Here is a 14,509-nt window from a genome sequence, read left to right as displayed (position 1 = left end):
TTTATTTTTCACATTCTGTTCAGATTGAAAGTTTTGTATATAAATGATTGATGGAAAATACGTTTTATGTTATGTCTAAAGCGTTTGGAATTCTGGCAGACACTGATGTTAAGCTCAATACCCTATGTTATATGGTAATAATATCATTAAGCTTCTCTTCTGGATGGTTAACAACTTAAGTTTGCAGACCAAAAAAATTAGAAAAATTGAAGGGCCACAAGGATAATCAATATTTTTGCCCTAGCCCTTCAAGGTCATTGAGGACATAAGAGAACATGTACTGTAACGTCCTGTGACACAGTGGTGTCCCAAATTTTTGATCAAGGAGATTGTGGGGCTGCAGAGGAAAGTGATCAACTATGTAGAGTGTGCCTAAGGAGAGTCATGTGGATGGAGAACATTCTCTCAGGCTTTCACAGAGAGCAAATTTGTCAAGCAATGGCTGTGACTCATCTACATGGCTGACAGTGACAAAAGATCTACAAACTGCTGTATAGGCTTTCAGTGTAAATCCTCAGAGAATTTGACTGACCTTGTCAGATGCAAAAGTTGCATTTTTTGCTATATAGGCCTTGATTTTTCTTGGTCTTAACCATTGTCTTAGTTACTCTTCTTTCATTTCTGGGACAAATACCTGACACTCAAATTGAAGGAAAAAAAGGTTTATTTAACTCACAGTTACTGGAGGTTTCAGTCCATATTCAGCTGGCTCCAAGGAAGAGCAGCACATAGCAGAAAGCAACCTTTCATGGTGGTGGCAAAGAGCAAGAGATAACTCAAGAGGAGCAGCAGCAGCTAAAACAGCTAGCTTCTCTTCCCACCTTACACTGTAATGCAAAACCTGCCACAGGGCAAGTGCAGCATGCACACCTACAGTAATCAGTCACAAACTCTGGAGGCTACCCAAGACTGTATGAGCCTTTGTGGGGGTCAACTACAGACAAACCATAACAACCTCCAGCAGAAAAGTATAAAAATGAGGTATAAAAGATAAGGCCATATTAATATGCTGAGCTGTAAAAGGCTCAAATCAGCAACCTCTGACATTGCCAGTAATGTGAATAACCCACTACAATTATAGACTATTGGACAAATATTGGATTACTTTGCTGAATTCATGCACCTAATATATATGAATGGCAACAGAATACCCATCTCTGACAAAACTAAAGAAAACGGGGATACAAATGAAGGACCATTTTGTAGTGAAATATCTATCTATCTATCTATCTATCTATCTATCTATCTATCTAGTTAGCATAGATATACAGCCACTTTTTATTTCAATGAGAAGAAAGTGATGAACTAATAGTGTTTAGACAAGATATCACATCTGCATCTTGTACTATGAATAACTACTACAAAGACAACAGTATGCAATGTATTAATTATTGTAACTGTCCTACTAACCTGTTTTGAAATTGTCTCATTGCTACTTTTTTCTCAATAAAATTATTTCTCAATTAATTATTTAAAAAATATATAAGTGACTCTGCATTGCAACCCTGAAGACTATTTCTTGGATAATCTTCAGTTCTACTTAGTAGGTTGTGGAGGAAGAGGATATATCACCCATAGAAGGCCTGCAGCAGGTTTTATTTCCAAAAAGCGGATGTTATTTCCTGAGGAGAAATGCTTCAGGATCAGTGAAATTTCACCAGGGAGGAGCTATCTCTAAGAATGGAAAAGGGCATGTGTTCGGGGCTCAAATTGACAGGACTCACATGATGGCCAGTCAGTCAGTGTTAAAAGAATTTCACATCAGGAAAAACCTCTGCATTCATAACTTCTTCATCATTATGCATCCTTTCATTATTTAACAAAAGTTGAGAGCCCACACTGAGTCAAACTTTCTGCCAATTGATAGGAAAACTACAGTGCACAAATTGACATCATTTCTGTCCCGGAAACATTTTATAAAACATAACACATGTATGTTGCTATATAAGATATTTTCATGAATGAAACACTCAAGTACTGTTACAATAAGAAAATCCAAACTTTATTAAAATTTCCACAAAACAGACTCTAAGGCAAACTGTGAAAAGTTTAAAGAAACTTTGCCTCAAATAATTAGATATTATCATAGCAGATAAATAAAACTACGAAAAAGCATATAATGCCTGCTTTTAGAAAATAGAATAAAAATCTTTCATCTGCTGGTTTGTGACTTAAATTGCAAATTTAACTCCACCCTTAGTGAGATGCCATTTCAAAATAAAATCTTTAAAAAAAGGGCTGGGATGTATCTTACTGGTAGAGTGTCAGCATGTGTAAGGCCCTTGGTTCAGTTCCCACTGTTAAAATCTGTTACAACATTCCTAACATATGCAATATTTATTAAATGTAAAGATATCTTCACCTATGGCCTGATAGATTTAAAATTTTGGCAACCATAGCAGAAAGAAAAGCACAAGCTGTGTCTCAGTTACTCTTCTCTCCTTGCTGGAACAAATACCAGACACCCAAAATAAAGGACAGAAAGGTTTATTCAGCTCACAGGTACTGGAGATTTCATTCTGTACTCAGCTGGCTCCAAGGCAGAAGCGCACAGGGCAGAGAGCAGCACTTCATGGCAGCAGCCAAAAGCAAAAGGCGCCAAGGGAGGAGTACCAGTAACAACAGCAACAGAGAGAAAGTCTATCTCTCTGTCTCTCTTATATTACATTCAACTATCCACGAAAGGCTAGTGGAAGAACTCACACTCATAATCCCAGCAGCACTCAGTCTCATTATTCTAGCCTTTGATTACCCATAATCCCAGTGGATCATGAGTTAATCTCAAACTCTAGAAGTTCCCACCCCATGACTGCATGAGGCTTTGCGGGGACAACTAGACAGAAATCATAGCAAGTTGTAATCATACATGCATATTATTACTCATTAGCAGTAATACTAACAAGGGCAAGCCAGATAGCTCAGCAGATTAAAGTGCCTGTTTAGGCAGAGCGCAGTGGCCAGGGTTCAATTACTGGTGTGCTGTGCTGGCCCCGCCCCCAGGGCTCACTGAGATGGTGACTGAGATTGGGCATGGAGGCACTCGCCTGTAATCCCAGCACTTGAGAGGCTGAAAACAATAGGATCACTAGGAATCCAATCTGTGTAGTGAGACCCTGAACACCCTGAAGCCCTTGCACCAAATACATTAAAAAAATAATAATACTAACAAAATAATATAATTGTCTGTTTATAATGGAATGATCTAATCACACAAAACAGTACTGTATAGCTGCTTAAAATAATAAAAATAGTACTGGGACAAAGCACGTAAGCAAAGTTCAGTAAACACAAATCCTCAGAACTCCTTTTCAAACTATTAGGTTTTAGCCTTTTATTCCTAATCTTTTATATCAGGTTCTCTGGTACTTGATTGCACTCCTCAATAATGTGCTTTGAAACTCCTGGGAAGTTTGTCCCACATTGTAACGCCTTGTTCTTACCACACATCCCTATGTCCCACCAACACTGACTCCTGGGGACATCATTCCTTTTCATGCCCCGGCTCCCACCTCACTCCAGTCCATGTGATACCAAGAGAGAAAATAGAGACCTTTTTGAAGGCCTTGTAGATGGCTAGTAGAAGTGAAATAGACCCTGAATCCAGTGCTGAGAACTTTCTGAGCAGGTATTGACATATATTTTTAGTTTTGCAATTTTTATGCTTCTCACTCAAAGTACTGCCAGGGGAGAAAAGGAATGAAGGCGGAAATAAGTTCTTCATGAGCAGAAGGGATTGAGTTTCTTTCCTGCTATCTTTTATTGGGGTCAGGAAGGTGATCTCAAGGCTAATGTCCCAGGAGACACGGCCAACTCAAATTCAGTTCTCGTATTAGATTATCTGTGGGCATCTAGTACAAAGAGTGACATGTAGCTGAGAGTGGGAAGCTGTTTGTTCAATCAAATGGAATGATAAGTATGTGGTGACTCTGCTTCTGTCCATTCAGCACACATAACCATAGGCAAGGGCACCTCCACAGGTCTGGGAGTGAGCACAATAAATACAGTGCCTGTCTTCACAGAGACAGACTCCTCACAAGGTATGTATGAAAGTGCTCTCTATATATTGAATGCTCAAACAGGATCAGGGTACATTGCAACTACACACAAAAACACACTCACGCACGCACACACACACACCTAGATTCTCAAATTTCCATTTCTTTTCTGATCACTCATGAGCATCTTGTATGTTTTTTTTTTCCTAGAAAATGGGTCTCCGTAACCATGGAGATGCATGCTGTGCTCAGTCCAAGGAGATCAAGAATTACATGTTTAAGAAGACACTAAATAAGCTTTGATTGCTACTTGGATGGTACTTTTGATTTCAACTTTTTGCTGTTCCCAGTGGTTTCAGAGAGGATGAAGGTAGAAATTGAAATAATTAGCTGGCGACCCCTACTCCTGGCTTCCTTAAGTCCAGTTGGAAGCTGGCTCCACCCCCTGAAAGTGAGTAGTAGCAGTAATGGTAAACAGCCCTCCACATTCAGCTCTGAGCAGCACCAACACCCCACAGGGAGCCAACGGGCAGCTGTCTTGAGGTGCAGCCCCTCATCCCAGAAAACCATAAAGCTGACGTGATGCCCAGAACCTGTGACCCATCTCTGCAGCTGTCACACGCTGGGGGCTCCTGGGCATTTTCTTGGATCAGGTGCCAGCCTGGCTAGCCCACAGTTGGAACTGCAAATGACTTGGGAGGAAGGAGTGACTAGATGGGAGTTGAAATGCTTGACCTGAAGTTAACCTTGTGCTTTTATCTCTCTCGCACTATGTACCTTCTGCAAAATCTAATAAATCTTCTCCTGTTTAAGTGACAGGCAGTTGGAATTGTTAGTTTTGTTTTTGGCAAATCCTCAAAAGGGGAAAATCAAGTCACATGTCCCCAGGGAAGAAAAAATAGGTCAAAACTGGAGTAGAATCCAATTGTTTAGCAGTAGTCAAGGCTTGTAAGGACTGACCATGCCCTTGGTGAGAGATGCTGCTACAGACTGGGACAGACATGGGTACCGGGCAGGCATAGCCAAACCTCTCACCAAGCTGTGGCTTTAAACACTTCTGAGGTGAGATTGGCAGCACAGGCCAGTCCTGGCAGAAGTCCCCACACCTGTGGAACAGACAGGCAAGCTGCAATGGAGAACTCAGCATTGTTTTTTCTATTTCCCTTTCCTCTTAAGATTTCTCTATTTGTCTGGCCAGTGTCTTGCCCTTTCCTTTATTGATCTTAGAAATAGTGGAGAAGAAAATTGAAAGACCACTGGAAAGGCTAAGTTAATCTGCATTAGAAAGGGCAGAAAGCCTTGCATGATAGGAAAATAAATAAATAAATTAGACTCCAAGAGTCAGGAAAGAGGAAAGGCCAGCCCAAGTCGTGTTTACACAGAGTTTATGGGGCTCTGTAGATGTGAGAGGAGTGATTTAGAGGCAGCTTCCACCTTATAAATGAAAGAGTAGGAAAGAGACCAGAGAAAGGATTTTGGCTCTGGGCCAGTAAATAATCACTATGACCAGTGTGCTTCTTAAAGAGCCCCTAGTAAAGAATAAGGCTGCCCTTCAGTGGTCTGTGTGTCAAACCAGGTTTACTTCTGAAGGCCACTGCCTGTATTTAGGGTAGTTTTATCAGTATTTCTTGTGATTAAACAATCATTGCTCAGAAGATTAGTGAGTGCCTGAGTCCTAGCATCCAAAAGGGACCCTGGGCACGTCAGATTGAAGGTCTGAGCCAGCTAATGGCTGGGAACTCCTTGTCAGTCGTGATGGGGGCTGGGGGAACTTAAACACAATGAACATCCTCAGTGATAACAGCTATGAGGATTCCTAAGGATGGCAGCCTGGGACTACTTGGTTCCCTGTAAATCTTCCCTCTTCGGCTTTCCTCCTTCTCTTAGGCCAAATACAGTAGTACTGCTCAGCTTGCTGGAGGGGCTCTGTGGGTCTTACCCACCTAGATGGAGCATTCTCACTGTCCAACATCCGTGCTTCCCACTTCATTTCACTCCTTCCCTGGAAAGGAAATGGCCCTACCTCCCTGACTCTTTCCCAGTTGCTCTCTCAATGTTCTGACTTTAGACCATATTTCTGCACTTACCTCCATGTAAGTCAGCTCATCTGACCTCATTGTTTTAAATAACAAATAGCTGGGTTGGCAATATAGCTCAGCAGCATAGGTGTCTGCCTGGAAAGCACAAGGTTCTGAGTTTGATCCCTGGTACACAAACAAACAAACATACAAACAATGAACAAACAATTGTTGCCTCTAGAATTTAAATCTTTAACCTATCCATCTTTGTGAACTCCAAAAGCACAGCTATGAGTGTCCATGTGATGTTTCTATGTAGATAATCAACAGACACTTCAAAGTTTACATTCCCAAAGCTAAGTAGCAGGTTTCATGGTCCGCTCACCTTTAGTTCTTCCTATATGCAACTCACAGTCTTCGTACATATAATCTGTCTGTTCTCATGTACCTTTTTTTGAGAAAGGGTGTAGGCTGATGTTGAACTCACTATGTAAGCCAAGCTAGCCTTGAACTTATGGCAAACCTCCTGCCTCAGTCTCTTTAGTGCTGGAATTTTAGTCATGTGCTACCACACCCTGATTAAAATATACTTTGTATTTTAGCACATCTTATGCTATCTAACATCACTGTCATCCTGGTACATATTATTAACTGCTCTTCCTAAAATGCTGCAAAATCCCCACCTGTTCCCTCTGCTCTGCCCAACAGCAGCCAGAGGAATGCACTAGCATCATGCTGTGCTTGCATTTAGGAACAGTGATAGTAACGTAAACAGCAAAGCCAATATCCTGTGTGTACTTATGTCTGCCCAATTCATTTTATAACCAGAATTGTGTAAACAATCAAGTCTGTTGGGCCAGCTAGATAGCTCACCAAACTAAGCACCTGCTTAGGCAAGCAGAGAGACTAAGGTTCCATTCCTGGCACTACATGCCAGCCCAGCCACTGGATACACTGAGCCAGCCGCTGAGACCAGATGTGGTGTTACACACCTGTAATCCCAGCACTTGGGAGGCTGAAAACAGGAGGATCACTATGATTCTGAGCTGAATGGAGAGATCCTGTACCAAGTGCATTAAAAGAATCAAGTCTGTGAACCAGAGTACCACTATATCCGTTGATCTTTCCAATATACAGAAGTATGGTAAAGCTTAATGGATAAATTGACACACTAAGAGATCCACAATAGTAACTAGTAGTAAAGACAAAAAAACATAACAATTACTCTGATGAAATGGGCATAAATGTGATGAATCCTTCTTGTGATGATGTGAGATGATGCAGTGGCTGTGTGATGTGATAGATGTAGTGAATGACAGGCATTGTGATACAGTGGTAGGACACTACACAACGCTACTTGAACACAAGCATTGTGACTCTTCCAACAGATGACGGGCACCCACTTTGACCAGCTGACCAATAGCATATACCATGTGGATATTTCTGGACAAAATGATGACTCACATCCCAGACTGGATACATCAGGGCAGAACAAAAGTGCATCACATTCCTGAAAGCAAATAAGAATAGTTTATTTCTAGAATTTTCCATTTAACATTTTCATGCTGAAATTGACTGTAGGTAACTTAAGCCATTGATAAAGTTGACTACATTAGAAAGGATTTACTTCCATTTATGAGTCAAACTTTGAAGAACTCATTTCCAAGATAGGGATTGATCATTCCTTTGTATTTGAGAAGATACAAGATATAGATGTTCACCCACTGGCATAAGCATTCCAAATACTGTAAATGTTCATATGTTGTAAACCCCCAAGACGTGGGGCCACATAACTCAACCAACCCTTGGTCTATATGATAGGAAAAGGGCTGTTTGCATCCCATTGGATTCCTCTGTGGTGCTGTTTCCATGTTGGTGAGTGTGTGTTCCTTGGAAGGAGTACACGTCCTTATCCTGGTCAAGAATCCCTCCAGGAAAATCCTCTATCCATTTGGTCTAAAGTAAACTGCTAATGAGGACACTATAGGACCTCAGCCATCCTCTGCAAGTGGAATGTGCACACATTTCTTTTTCACTATGTGATTTATAGTCTATGGTGTTAGGATGCATTCCAAATGCAGTAGTTGTGGTTAACGAAACTGCTATTAGACCTTGTACATTCTGAGAAAGGCTGAGGAAGAAGCAGCCAGGTAACAGGCTCTCTGCTGTCAGCCTGGGCCCAGGAGCTTTGTCAGAATATAGAGCAAAATAAGACATGGGCTACACAAGACAGGAGTGATAACTGGAGCTTACACCCAGTAGTGATGACATCTCTAGTATACATGATTTAAAGGACACAGCCAAAAAACATTGTGAGCACAGAAAATATCCCATAGGAAGTGTAGCCTGACATGGTGTTTTGCTCTCTGTTTCTCTCTCTCTCTCTCTCTCTCTCTCTCTCTCTCTCTCTCTCTCTCTCTCTCTCCAACTTTCCTGGATCTTTTTACTAAGGAAACTTTAAAGATTTGACCTGAGATTGTGACTGCCTTGGAGGTTAGGGGAATACAGGGATCACAGGCCTGGGCAGCGGCAGAGAGGGGACTGACAGCTGCAGCTTGTGCTCTTTCTTGGCCATTACCTGATGTCTGGCTGCCCTCAGACAGATGCTAAGGAAATGCTTGCATCTCTGTCTCTGCTCAACAATGCTGCTTCTCTTTTTCCAACAAAGGAATTTTCCATCAAGTGAAGCAAAGTACATTTTGTGAATTAATGAGACAAGGAAGAAGGATCCGAGCTTCCTGTGGAGGCTCGGAGGAGAGCTGAGCTGCCCATGAAATATTTAGAGGCATTTTCCCAAAGTAGTGAGCTAAAATGAATCAGTAAAATCAAGAGCAGTTTTCTAGGACCTAAGATTGAAAGCCATAGGCAAGGCTCCAAGGTGATGGCTAACCTTTGCTCCTGCACCACCTCTCTGTCTGGAGCATCTGCTGGGTGCTGTCTGGGCTACTAACACTCCTGTTTTCACAGTTGTATCATCTGTCAGTGGAAATTACAGTATAGCCACTGGACAAGGGGAATATGATCAAATTGATCCAAGCCACAGAAAATACACTAGATTGTGCTCATCAGATATGACTGTCAGTAAATTTTGAAGCAAATATCCTGTGGATGCTCAGATCTTGCAAGATGTGTTGGTCCCTAAAGCCCCAGGGATGAAACACCATAGTCACATAAAGTTATCTCCAGGGATGAGAATCTGTCACATTGTTATAGTATCTAAGGAGCTTATAGCCAGGTCATCTACTCACAATCTCATTTGCTCTGCATAAACTTGCTTTGTTGCTATTCTTACCAGCAGACCTAGAGCCCCACAGAGAATTAGATTGGATTAGAGAGAGCAACAGAATCACCATCCATAACCATTATCTTTGCAAAGCTCTAGGTTGCAAATGATAATCCCCAGGACAGATGTAGCACAGCAGATGTGTTTGGTCTGTCCACACAATGTTTTCAACAAAATTACAAAATGATTTTTAAAACAGGATATGCCATTTAAATTCTGGATGCAAGGCCTTCCTTGAACCTTGAAAATCTCTTAGTTCTGGCCCTAGATTTTAATATATTAACAATGTACCAGATTCTTACCTCTGAATTCTTGAACTTTGAACTTAAAGGTCTCCTCCTATTGAGCAAGTTTACCACTACTCTCTCTTATTCTCTCCCCATTTCATGGAATCACTTGAACTTGGAAATTTTTTCCAAGTGGCTCCCAACAAAAGATACTCAGAACTGGGTCTTATTCATATTTTAGCGCTCTTCCATGAGGTGAGATGGAAAGTGTAATAGGCTCGGGTTGAGATGCAGCCCCCATCCTGCCCTCTCTCTGCTGTGCCATGTTTGCCCTGAAACTCTTCTTACTACTCCAGTTAACACTTTGCTAGGCATCTCTTTGCTTTGGCTTTGATTAGAGAGAGCATCTCCTAGCTGGCAAATGATCTTCTTGCTTTGTGAGCTAGTGGTCAGTCTCAGGTGAAACATCTTGACAAGGAAGCATAACTCTCTCATGAATTATTTCATTATCTCTTCCATGTGACATCATGTGGAACCTGTGTAGGAAAGTTCCTGCTGGGATTCCCAGTGTCATACTGATCTATGATCCATCGCTTGCCACATATGCAGAACAGTGGATATACTACACCTTGTTAAAAAATGTACTAGTTGAAAATATCCCATCAAATAGCTACATCTTATTGAATACACCTAATACTATCATCTTTTTCTTAAGAATTACAGGAAAAAGATATAATAATGATCATTTTTTTGCCTTTGGGGATATTTAACTACATGTTTTTAAACACATGAGATACTTAAAGAAAAAATATTATTTGAATCTCCTACTGAGGCCAGTATTGGAGGAGGAGGAGAAACAGTGATGGCCTATTGTTAGAAGTCAATGGACCTCATGGCCTTGAAAAATCCAGCCCTAACTAATCTCTAACTTTTGCAACACACTAATTATGTCCAAAGAGAATGCACATAGAGCAGTGAAAGCCCAAATCTAGTCATCTCAGACCTTATCTACAATTTGGTAGTTAACCCAGGCCTAATTGGTTCTCTAACCAAGAACATATTTAAGGTCCAGAATTAACATTAATGTATTAACATTAATTAATGTACAATTAACATTAATCCTCACTTCACCAGGGTCTTCCTCACCCAGATGGGATTTGCACAGCAAAAGTTCAGGTATTAAGGAAACATTATTCAGATTCTTAGTGGTATGTTTCCTGTGGCAAAGAGCTGAGAAAGAATGCCTTGTGTCACCAGTGGGTCATGAATGTTTGTACCTGCAAATTCCTAAACAGATTCCTACAGACCCTAAGACTCTATCCACCTGGCAGGTTCCAGGTGGTGGTCTGAATCCATGCTAGACTATGTTTCCAGGAATTATCCTTAATATTTTCTTTCAAAAATCTCCCATTTTGAAATTGATCTTAAAAACTTAACAAAATTCACCCTCCATATAAAGGTCAAGCATGTATACATGCTAAGGCAAATCATCTTTGTTATTATCATTTAAGAGAGACTGAGAACATAGTACAAAGGAGGAGGAGGAGGACACTCAAGGGAAGGGAAAGAAGCAAGAAGAAAGAAGGGAAAGAGAACTGGAAGGGAGGGAAAGAGAGACAGGAAGAGAAGCAGTGGTTGACAAGGGTTGTGGGCCACTTCCACTTCTGCCAACACCCCTACCCAGGTGACACCAATGCTAACTTCACCCTGTGCATACTCACTTTGGGCCTCACCCTCAGATCAGCAGATCCTGGACCAAGAACAACCGGGAGTTCCTTCCCCACCAGTCAGCAGATCTATACCCCTAACTACAAGGCTGAAGATAAGTGTTTCTGTAGACTTGATCTTATTGCCTTGAAATCAACACCATGACAGGAAGAATCTGTTAAACAATAGGTCTTTCTAGCCTGCTTCTGAATATGCCTGCTATTCTGACTCAGGATGGGATCTCACATTTGGTAACAACAGCATCAATTCATACAACTGTCTCCATAGTAAATATATGCTACAACAGTAACTGTCCCTGCTTTCAACAAAAGCCTGCCATAGATCATGTCTCTCAATTTCAGAAAATGGAAAGATATTCCCTGCTCCTGGACAGGAAGAACCAACATTGTGAAGATAGCCATACTCTCAAAATTGTACAGATTTACTGAAATCCCTATCAAAATAATACCAACATACCTCACAAACCTAGAGAAATCATTCCTAAAATTTATCTGGAACCAGAAAAGACCTAGAATAGCCAATGCAATTGTGGGCAATAAAGACAAGGCAGGAGGCCTTCCAATTCCTGACTGAAATTATACTACAAAGCTACTATGATAATAACAGAATGGTATTGGCCAAAAATAGACTGGAGGATCAATGGAATAGATTAGAAGATGCAGAAACCTCTATAAACACCCTCAGCCACCTTATCTTTGACAAAAAAGCCAAACATACTTCCTGGAAGAAAGATAGCCTCTTAACAAATAATGCTGGAAAAAGTGGCTCTCTACATGCTGAAAACTAAAACTTGACCCAGGTCTATCACCATGCAAAATGGATTAAAGATCTAAACATTAGAACAAAAACACTAAATCCCCTGGAGGAGAAAGTAGAAGGAACTCTTGAAGACATAGGGGTAGGTGAAGCATTCATGAACAAAAATCAAATTGCACAGGCAATACATGAAAGAATTAACAACTGGAATCTCCTCTTATTGAGAAGTTTTTGTGCATCAAAAGAAATTACCAACAAAGTAAAAAGACAACCCGCAAAACTGGAAAAAAATCTTAACTAATAAGCACTGAGACAAAGGTCTCCTCACTAGAATTTATAAAGAACTAAAAAATATTGGAACCTCAAAAGTTAAAGACCAAATCCAGAGATGGGTATCTGAGATGAATACACACTTCTCAGAGGAGGAAGTTATAGAAGTGAATAATTATGAAAAATGCTCCACATCACTAGCCATCCATTAAATTCAAATTAAAATAACACTGAGATACCATCTCACCCCACAAAGAATGGCTATCATAAAGAAATCAACCAACAACAAATGTTGGAGAGGCTGTGGGGAAAAAAGAACGCTTCTCCACTGCTGGTGGGAATTTAGACTGGCACAACCATTATGGAAATCAGTGTGTAGACTCCTTAAAAAACTAGGGCTGGAAATCCTATTCAAGCAGCTATCCTCCTAGTGGGAATTTTCCCAGAGGAACTGAAAATGTCATATGATAGTGATATATGTGTACTTATGTTTATAGCAGCAAAACTTGTGATAACCAAACCTTGGAAACAACTAAGATGGCTACCACCCAGGAATGAATGAAAAAGATGTGGTATTTTTGTACAATGGAGTATTATTCAGGTATAAAGAATGATAAACTTGAAGCCTTTATATTTAAGTAGATGCCACTTGAAGATATACTCACAAGTGAAGTAAACCAGACCCATATGTGTAAATATCATATAGTCTCCCTAGTGTAAGAACTCTAAAGAAGAAATAAAAAGAGAAAGGTATAACACAATTAAAAAGGAAGGTGAAAACTTAAGGACTAAAGAATGATGAGTGGGCAAGGTGAAAAGCTAGGAAACATGACAGGGGTAAAGCCATACATTTATATGCACAAGATGGCTAAGGCAATGATCCTGCGAATCTTCAGCAGGTTTTTGAAACTAGCAGTTAATTGGTAGGATTCTCATCCTGACTAACTATATATGCTGATACCTGTGAACTAAGCAACTGCAATGAAGACAGCAATGTCTAATACTAGGGTCATGCTTGGAATGCCTGTCATTCTTCTGATTTTCTAAATAAGTACTGCTTGTCATGTTGTATCAATTACTGTTATACTGTTTCTCAAGTAAATGTTTAAAAAAGGGTAGCAAATGAAAACAAGATGCAAGAAAAAACGTCATAGGACTGCCCTGTTACAATGCTGTATATAGTTAGATTTCTAAATTTCTGTGTAAAACTGTGTAATTGTTTATTCCTATTTTTTGAAATATTTGTTTATTTTTAATTTATTCTTTTCTTCACATTGTTTAGGGATTTAAAGTTTAACATGTCAATACTTGATGAAAAATACCTGTTCCATATTATGTCTAAGATGTTTGATACTCAGACAGATAGTGAAGTTAAACCCAACTGCATAAGATGTTGGGTAATAATATCATTAAGTTTCTCTTCTGGAGGGTTAACAACTTAAGTTTGAAGACCAAAAATTAGAGAAAGAGAATGGCTGCGATGACAGTCAACATTTTGGCCCTAGCCTTTCAAGGTCAGTGAGGACTCAGGACATAAAAGAACCTGTACTGTAACATCCTGTAACTCAGTTGTGTCCCAAATTTTCTGACCAACTAGACTATGGGGTCACAGTGTAGAGTGAACAATGATGTAGAGTGTGCCTAAGGAGAGTCACATGGAGAGAAAACGTTCTCTCAGGCTTTCACAGAGAGCAAATTGGTCAAGCAATGGCCGTGACCCTTGCACATGGCTGACACTGACAAAGGATCTACAAACTGTAGCATAGGGTTTCAGGGTAAATCCTGAAGGAATTAGACTGATGTTGTCAGATATAAAAGTTACATTTCTGGTTATATAGGTTTTGCTTTATCTTGGTCTTAACCATCCAGCAGAAAAATATATAAAGGAGGTGTAAAAAGTAAAGCCTTATCAATATGTTGAGCTGTAAAAGGCTCAAGTCAACAACTTCTGACATTGCCAATCCTATGGGTAACCCACTACTATTATGGACTGCTGGACTATATTGTATTATCTTGCTGAATTCATGCACCTACATTATTTAAACATCAATGGAATACCCTTCTCTGACAAAACTAAACAAAAAAGGGGATGCTAATGAAGGACCATTTTGTATCTGCATATACAATATAGGATAGATATACAGCTACTTACTCTTAATTCAGTGAGAAGAAAGATTTGTACTAATAGTGTTTGGACATTATATTTTGTCTGCATCTTGTACTATGAATAAC

The sequence above is a fragment of the Octodon degus genome, unplaced genomic scaffold (assembly GCF_000260255.1).
Source record: "Octodon degus isolate 3935 unplaced genomic scaffold, OctDeg1.0 scaffold00132, whole genome shotgun sequence".
Lineage (NCBI taxonomy): Eukaryota > Metazoa > Chordata > Mammalia > Rodentia > Octodontidae > Octodon > Octodon degus.
Note: the sequence above shows the minus strand (reverse complement) of the source record.